This window comes from Triturus cristatus, chromosome 1_1 (assembly GCF_964204655.1).
Source record: "Triturus cristatus chromosome 1_1, aTriCri1.1, whole genome shotgun sequence".
Lineage (NCBI taxonomy): Eukaryota > Metazoa > Chordata > Amphibia > Caudata > Salamandridae > Triturus > Triturus cristatus.
In genome coordinates, this window is record NC_140579.1 from 57,076,053 (window position 1) to 57,085,817 (window position 9,765).

Genomic DNA, 9,765 nt, shown 5'->3' on the forward strand with positions numbered 1-9,765 from the left:
CAGAAGCAGAACAATTGCCACCCCACCAGGTTTATGATTGTAAGATAGATTTGGAGCCAGGTTCTAATCTCCCCTGCAGCCGGGTATACGCCTTGACAGAAAAAGAACATCACCATTTGAAGGAGTATTTGGATAAATATCTGGCGAATGGATTCATTCGTCCATCCCAGTCACCCGTATCTTCGCCTCTTTTCTTCGTGCCAAAGAAGCAGGAGGGAGATCTCAGAATCTGTATAGACTATCGTGCAATCAATAAGATCACCAAAAAGAACCGATACCCACTACCTCTAATTTCTGTCTTATTGGATCAGTTGAAGGGTGCGCAGATCTATACAAAACTAGATCTCAGAGGAGCCTACCATCTTGTGAGGATACGCGAGGGGGATGAATGGAAGACGGCTTTCAGGACTCGATTTGGGCTGTTTGAATACCAAGTTATGCCTTACGGTCTGTGCAACGCCCCGGCTGCCTTTCAGCATTTCATCAACGATGTTCTCAGTGAGTATATTGATCAATGTGCAATAGTGTACATCGACGATATTTTAATCTATTCGTCAGACACGAGTCAACACCAAGAACAAGTTAGAGGAGTGCTACAAAAGCTTAGAGAAAACAAACTATTTGTAAAATTGGAGAAATGCGCATTCGGGGTCACCCAAGTGGAATTTTTGGGTTTTGTTCTATCTCCGGCTGGAATGAAAATGGACGAGCAGAAGGTGAAGGCCGTGGTTGATTGGAAATCCCCGGAGTGTGTCAAAGAAGTCCAGAATTTCATCGGGTTCGCGAACTTCTATAGAAGATTTATAAGCGAATTTTCACGAAAAATATTACCCCTGACGCGCCTACTGAGAAAAGGAGTACGTTTTGAATGGACGGAAGAAACAGAAAGGGCCTTCCAACTCCTAAAAAAAGACTTCACTACCGCACCGATACTCCTACACGCTGACCCTGCTGAACCTTTTTACGTGGAAACGGACGCCTCAGATCTGGCGGTTGGAGGGGTATTATCCCAACGGCATAAGGTAACAGGTCAATTACATCCAGTCGCCTACAGATCACGAAAACTAACATCTGCAGAGGTAAATTACACCATAACAGAGAAAGAGTTACTGGCAATCAAGGATGCATTTAAAGAGTGGCAACACTATCTCATGGGGGCTCAGCATCAAGTGACAGTCTTCACCGACCACAGAAATTTGAAGTTTTTGAAGTCTGCCCGAACACTAACACCCAGACAACTCCGTTGGTCATTGTACTTCTCGGACTACGATTTCGTGATTACCTATAGGCCAGGAGCCCAGAATGGGAAAGCTGATGCTCTATCCAGATTGGGAACAAATGACCAGAAGAATCAAATCAAAGATCAAACCATAATCCCGGGTGAAAAAATTATTGGAGCTACGATATCTTCTGATTTAAAGGAGCAGATCCTCAAACAAATGAGTCCAGAGGAAATGCAGGAATGGGTGAAGGAAGACAAAGGAAGAAAAATTCAGCAACAGCTGCCTTATTTTAAGGAAGCTCTGTACTTGCCAACCCCGGAGTTACGGAATCAAGTGATGACTGAATGTCACGACAATCTTTTGGCAGGACACAAAGGAGAAACAAAGACAGAAGAGTTAATTAAGAGACATTATTGGTGGCCACATATGACCAGAGACATTGAGGAGTACGTTAGAACTTGTGAGATCTGCGCACAGGGAAAATCGGAACGGCAGGCCCCCAAGGGGTTGTTGCAACCTCTACCCACTCCACCATATCCATGGCATACTGTTACATTAGATCTAATAGTGGATTTACCTTCAAGTTTGGGTTATAACACTATTCTAGTGTTCGTAGATGCATTTTCTAAGATGGCACACTTTATGGCCCTGAAGGAAATTAGCCAAGCAGTTAGCCCACCACTTTAGTACACAAATTGTAAAGCTACATGGGGTTCCCAAGGTCATTATTTCTGACGGGGGAACACAATTTGTATCTCATTTTTGGAAGGCCTTTGTGGGTGGATTGGGAATAGAAGCCAAGTATTCAACTAGCTATCATCCAGAGACAGACGGGCAAACAGAGAGAGCGAATCAGGAGTTAGAGCAGTATTTGAGGTTGTTCCTTCTGAACCAAGAAGGAGAGTGGTCAGAGTTGTTATGGGCGGCAGAGTTCGCACATAACAATGCCAAAAATGTCTCCACAGGCTATTCCCCATTTTATTTAAATTATGGAAGACACCCGAATGCAACTATTAGACAAACGGATATTTCAGTTCCAGCAGTAAAAGATTTGGTGTCCCATCTGAATCAGGTCCATCACACTGCTAAACAAAATTTAGAACAGGCAAAACAGAAATACAAACAACATGCAGATAAAAAGAGACGAGAGGGTCCTTCCCTAGAAAAAGGAGATAGAGTTTGGTTAAGCACAAAAAACCTTAGACTGAAAGGAAACAGGAAATTTCAGCCCAGATTCATAGGACCATATCTGATAGAAGAGAAAACCTCACCAGTTAACTACCAGTTAAAATTACCTCCCAAGTTGAAAATTCATCCTGTTTTTCATGTTTCCTTGTTAAAAAAGGCATCAGCAGGCTTACGCAGTGAATTGACACCAAAACCCATTCAGTTAGAATCAGGGGTAGAGTACGAAGTGAAAGCGATTTTGGATTCCAAAGTGGTAAAAGGAAAGCTATACTACTTGATAGACTGGAGGGGCTACGGGCCTGAGGAGCGGTCTTGGGAACTACAATCAGATGTTCATGCTCCTAGATTGGTGAAATCATTTCATCAAAGATTCCCAACCAAACCAGGAATGAGAGGACCTCCTTTGTTGGGGGGTACTGTCAGGCCTCCGGAGGACGAAGAGGCGATAATGGGGGCAACGTTGGGGTCTTTCTGCCGCCCACGACTGAACAGATGGGCAAAGGACAATTCATGGACTGAACTAAATAGAAAGAGGAGCTCCAAGATGGCTGCCGCGCTGGAAGCATAGCGGCAGTCTAGTCTTTCCCCCCACAGGTGTTCCGAGGTTAGGTGAGGCGCGCGCTCCAAGAGGAATGCGCACTTCACTGAGGTAATTCAGAGAGAGAGCAGTTAGAAATTAGAGTTCCTGAGTAATTTTGAGTGAGCACCTGAAGAGTTAGTAGCATCAGAGCAACCGAATAGGTTTCCAAGTCGGAACCCTTACACAGCTCCGAGAGAATTACTGAAGAGAATTCCGAAGATTCACAGAGACAGAAAAGACGAAGAATTCGCTCCTACTTTCGTGAAGACTTTCCTATGTATCTCCGTGTTCCTCGAGCAGATAGTAGAAGGTCTTTGGCGCCATCCTGTGACAGAAAAAAGAAGACCGAAGCTAAGTACTTTTGAGGGGCATGGGAGATAGAATGTAAAAGTATATGACAGAAGAGAATGCTTAGAAGTCGTACCTGATCATCCAGTCTTCCGTAAACGCCCTGAGGAAATAAACAGACGTGTTAATATTTAGAGTAGAAACAAACAGTATTATAAAAATACTCACCACAGTTTCCAAGAACTAGGTACTAGAAAGAAGGGAAAAACGAAGTATACACAAGCTTAGTGCAAGAACAGAATAGAGTAAGAGAATGACACTTCAAGAAGAATACACGGAAGAAGAGGACAGCTAGAAATAATCCACTCTAGAAGTAAGCCAAAAATAATAAATTTCTAGTTTAAAAAACATTTAAAAAGAGAAAAAAGGTATGAGAAAGATTTAATAGAGGAATGTTTTGTAGGGAAAAGAGTTGGAAGGAAGTATCCAGAACCACAGAAAGGAATGGAAAGAAAAACACCACACAACAAGACAGACATACAGAAGAGGGGCACAGAGCTTGAAACCCAGGGTAGGTGTTAACACGAAGAGAGAGAGAGAGTTAGAAGCAGAAGGGAACAAGGAAGTTATTGTGTTGTCTTCTTGTTAAAGGTTCTCATTTACAAGAGCTGACAACAGCGCTAGAAGAAGCGGAGAAGAATAGTGAAGAACCGGTGTTTCAGGACCAGTCTCTTCTTGGTTTATTATTTTATCCACTCCCCCCTTCCCCCTGCAGGGTAGTTGCGGAGTCCAGGTGAATATTGCTGGAACTTGGCCTACCTTGAAGAGGGAGTTGGGAACTAGCATCTCTGTTCCTGTGCAAACACTTCTGGTCAACGTTTCCTTGACCCTGACACAAGGGGAGTTAGGTCATCACACCATGCTTACATAGCACTTTTTTTCAAGTTGTCCATTGTTAATAAACCCATCCCCTTAATTCTTTATTCAATCTTTATTTTCCCACCCACATTCACACCATAATTGCAACATTTGTCCTAAAATTTTATGCTGATCCTTCCAGGCTGAAATCTTGACTTGTCTTCTCTCACGCTAGGATACTTTGGTGTCCTTGTACTTCATCCGAACTCTTCGTCATTCTTCCGAGTTCACTTCTCAACAGCCATGCGCATAGATAATGTGACTCGGCTCATATCAGACATGCACGAGAGGCCCAATCGCACTCTAATAATAATATCAAGAAAACAAATGTTACTTATAGAAATAGATGGTTTCACTGTATAACACCCAACTCTACTCTATTACCTTTTATTTATTAGTACTTTCCCCGCATTAGCTTTAGTGAAATAGCTTGTTTTCAAGACAGCTAGGCAGGTGCCATGCATGTGGGTCTTAAAGACGCCATATTAGTGCTTCCTGCTCATACGCAAGAAATTCCCTCCAAGCATTAGTCGTCATATTTCATAGATGCAATCGACACATGCACAGTAAAGATTTCCCTGGTACAGCCGCGTTTAGTCCTTTAGTTTAGTCCCTTAGTTATTCACATTAGTAAACACATAGGCAAGCTTCTCTAACCCACATTTTGGTGTGGTGCTCGTTGGTTATTCACGAAACGTAATTAACATCATGTTAGTAAGTAACGTGCGGATTACATACAAACAAGTCTCTCTTTAATGAGTCTTTGCTCCATCAATCCCCTCTCTGATGGCATTTTGTGCCATCATAAAATTGCCCATCCCTAACCAGATGCCAACTTTCAGTATTCCTCAATTTAATTTTCCTCTTTTGCTTTTTCATCTTCCCCTTTGTTCTCTAAATCCCTCATCTTCATATACATCCTCCCTTTCATTTCCTCCATGTCAATCTCTTCGTTTTCCCTCTTTCTCTTCTCTTCTTTTCTTTTTCATTTATTTCATATTTTCTTCTTTTTCCTTTGTTTCTACAACATTTACACAAAATCATTATTACTAATACTATTATCATTATACCAACTAAGGGCAAGATTATTTGACCTATAGGACTTTTCCCTATGTCAGCAAACCGAGTCCCTATTGAAGTTAGACTTTTTGTTAGTCTTTCCCAGACACTGTCAAACTCCAGTGGTTTCAATTTTTCATGAAGTTTTGTAATATTCTTTATATACCCTCCAATGTCCTTGCTTTTATCAGGAATGTAAGTACAACAATGTTGAACTTTTAAAATTCCACAGACTCCACCCTCTTTTGCGAATAAGATATCAAACGCAAGTCGATTTTGTAAAACCATTGACCTAATCGCAACCATCTCCGTGTTAATCATCAAGAAACCTCCAGCAGTATCCGTCGATAGATGATCAACTACTGTCGAAAATTTACAAATCCTATGTGAATTCAGAATGACTCTCACTGAAGGTATCAATGCACCAAATATATCACCTACTATTTCTGAAAAACTATCTCTCTTTCTTCGTGTTATTCCATTAGGGTTTTCATTGCTTCCAGTGATTCTTTTTACATGATATATTTTCGGTAATACAATCCCAAAATAGCAGTTTCCGTACCATTGTGCAGGCACCTTATAATAAGCATTATTACTACACACGTAGTAAGCCCCAGGAAATGCAGGATCAGTTCACTCTTTTAGCCCCCAACCTCCTAAAATTAGGAAGTTATGTTCACGGTCACTGGAACCAATGAATACGTTATTATAATCTGTCTTTAATCTATTGAGGCAGGTCTTCCCTTTCTTCACAAAGTCTAGGGACATCGCAGCATGAGTCTTGACAGCTGTATAAATTCCCTCCCTTTCAGCCCATGATGGTTCATGGGTTTTCTGTTCAGCAGCTTAGTTTGGAAATTCTGTCTCCTTCCCTCAACTAAATTCAAAAAAGATTTTTCTTCTTCACGTAATATACAGGTTAAATTATTCTTGTGTGCTTTAACTAAATCTATTGACTTCATTGTTAGGAAAAATTCACCCTCTGCATTTTGTCCACTAAGTACTGGATTCATGTTTCTTCGAATAGCAAGTTCTGAAAATACTACCTCTAAGTTTGAATAATAATACTGAAGTTTTTCCGTTGCATAGAATAGACTTGCTAGTACACTACATGATATACCATATGTTAATGGTAAATTGTGATATGTAACTCCTTCCGATACTGACGCTGGTAATTTCATACAAACATAATAATCACTAATCTGCATTGTATCTAATAACAATTTTGTGAAGACATTTAAAGATGTGTCATTATCTATTATTGTGTGATGGAATTCTGTCTCATCTGCTGCTTGTAATTCTACTCTCTCTCCTGTAAATGTAGCTGTTTTCTCATTAGTAACTGTATCATTCTTCTTGTTTGTTAACATAAGTAAACGCACTGCTACTGTTAAGAATAGCCATACTAAAATCACTAATATAATACTACATATGCAAGCTTTACAACATCTTCGTACTAAACTTTATTTCGGTTGCTCAGGGACTCTATTTCTCGCCATTTTAATCTGAGAAGATAATTTTTCCTCTTACTTTCAGCACCAGGAATTTTAGACTTTTAGTTTAAGGTGGTCTCACTTCTTTTTCATCAATCTGTGGACCAATCAATTTTTCAGATTTCTCTCTTATGTCCAGATCTTCAAATTCTTCTTCAATAACATAGGTCCATTCAGGGGCCTGGTATTTATTGTTCAAAATTCTCAATCTTGGACTTCTTCGTACGTTTTTCTCATTTAATTGTCTAGACCAAGTCTGACTTGTAATCTCATTCACTTGCTCTGGTCTTTTTGTTGTTTTTCTCAGGAAATATCTCAATCTTTTCACTCCTCCTGGCCAGTTATAACCTATTTTGGCCCTTTTTATTTGCACTGCACTTTCACCCTCTTTGTCTTGTTCCAAAGTTCTCTTATTTTCAGAGGGTTTTGGCACAATCTGTCCTTTTTCTTTTGAATCACTCTTTGCCTGTTTTTGTTCAGGTCTTTTTATTGTTATTTCATCCACCTGAACCTGTTCTTCTTCTTCTAGCTGGCCCTGTCTGGGTCTACTTTCAAATAGATTTTCTTATTCTGCCCAAACTTGTTGTTCTTCTCCTATCTGGTCCTGTTCAGGTCTTACTACAATTTGCTCTTCTGCTACCTGAATGTGTTCTTCTCCTATCTGTCCCTCCTCAAGGGTTTGTACAGTTTCTTTCACTTTTACCTGAGTAAGTCATTCTCTCCCTCTCTGTTCCTGCCCAGGTTCTAGAGTTGCTTTGTTCACTTCTTCCTGAGCTTGTTGTTCTATACCTATCTGTTCCTCACTACTGTCTTGTCTTTCTAATCTTGTTCTGCTTCTGGTTTGGACAACAACTTCAGGTATATCAATCACTGGTATCCATCCCTCCTGAGTTGTGCTCGGTTGTTCAAAGTCTACTTCTTCGGAATCTATCACTCTAGATTCTTCGACTTTACAACCTTCAGCTACTTTAACTGATTCAGTCAGTTCTTCATCAGAAGGGCCGGAACCCTTTTGGTATGGCTAGCATGAATCCCATTGGGTAAACCTGCACACTTCACTGCTGTAGGAGTGACCAGTATGACTTGGCGAGGTTCATCCCACCTGGGTGCTAGGCACGACTTTCTGGCGTGTTTCTTCAGTCCAGGATTCAAATCATGCCCTTGCATTGGCTGCCTGGCAACTGGGTCTTCTCCAACCTGGTGAGATACAGAATGCACTAGGTCAGCAAATCCTTTGCAATAGTCCAATTACAAATCATCATCTATACTCATTAACTTGTGTCCAGGAATAAATGCTTGTCTCATTGCCCTTCCCATGATGATCTCATGGGGACTTAATCCGGTTTTCTTGTCAGGAATACTTCGGAGTCCCATCAACACAAGAGGCAATGCATCTGGCCATGTCAGTGATGTGGATGCACATACTTTTGCCAGTCTTGACTTGATTGTGCCATTCAATTGTTCAACCACTCCAGAAGCCTCTGGGCGTTATGCACAGTGCAGTTTCTAATCGATTGTGAATGCTTCACAGATCAATCTAATTATTTCATCATTAAAGTGAGGTCCTCTATCTGATTCCAAAGTGACTGGGAAACCGAATCAAGGAATCAACTCCCTCAACAGTAACTTAGCAGCTGTAAGGCTATCATTTATCCTAGTGGGATATGCTTCCACCCATCGGGAAAACAAACACACTATGACAAGGACATACTTCATTCCTCGACTTGGAGGCAACTCTGTGAAGTCGAGCTGCAGTCTCACAAATGGTCCTTCTGCCTTTCCAATCTTCCCCCAACTGACTACTCTTTTCCTGCCTGGGTTCTGCTGTTGACAAATTAAGCATCTCTGGCAAAGACTCTCTGCGACTACCCTGATCCTTGGATTGTACCAATTTTGTCTGAATAGTCTAATCATGGCGTCTTTACCTATATGCGTGTCGCCATGATATAATCTGGCCATTTGAGAAAGTAGGCAATCTGGCATAATTGGTCTGCCATCAGGGTAAACCCACACATCGTCTTCTGCCCTCCTTTCACAACCTGCCCTCATCCAAAGTTCCTTTTCACTAATTTCAACTTCATCCTGTAATTGTCTCACTTCATCCCATGTTTCAGGAGCTGAGAAAAACATAAGTTGGCATCTGTTTTCACTTGTTTCCATTTTTCGATTAAGTGCCATGTTATTTCTGGCACAATATTGAGCAATTTGTTCAGCGTATCTGTTAACTGCCGCTACATAGTCATTTCATGACTGGTGAGCAGCACACTTGACCACTGCTATTTCTTTTGGCAATTGTTTTGCTTCCATTAATTCCTTCACAATGTTCCTGTTTCTTATAGGAAATCCTGAAGAAGTAAGAAATCCCCTTTGCATCCAAAGCTGGCCATAGTCATGCACAACCCCGAAACCATATTGACTGTCAGTAAATATGGTTATTCTCCACTTTTTCCCAAATTTGCATGCCTTTACTAAGGCCATCAATTCAGCTACTTGTGTAGACTTGACTCCTGGTAAATGCGATGCTTCAATGACCCCCGATACCTTACAGACTGCGTAAGCTGCATTGAGTCCTCCTCCCTCATTTCTCAGGCAAGAGCCATCGACAAATAGTTTGTGATCTGGCTCTTACAGGGGCTCTTATCCTATGTCAGGGCAGGGCTTGGTACACATTTCAGTCACATCAAAACAATCATGATCCACTTCATCTTTCACTTCTTCACAACAGGGATCCGGCAATAGTGTGGCAGGGTTCAGTATTATACATCTTATTACGGTCACATTTTCTGCTCCCAAAATCCCTTTTTCATACTTAGCCATCCGACTAGGAGTGAGTTGCTGAGTTTGAGTTCTTGTTAAAAGAATCTCAACTAAATGTGGGACTAAAACCTTAATTGAATGTCCCATCATAATAGATTCACTTTGCTCTAGGCTCATACAAGTAGCAGCAACTGCCTTTAAGCAGCCAGGTAAAGCTGAAGCCACGGGATCCAAAGTAGCAGAGAAATAAGCTACCGGA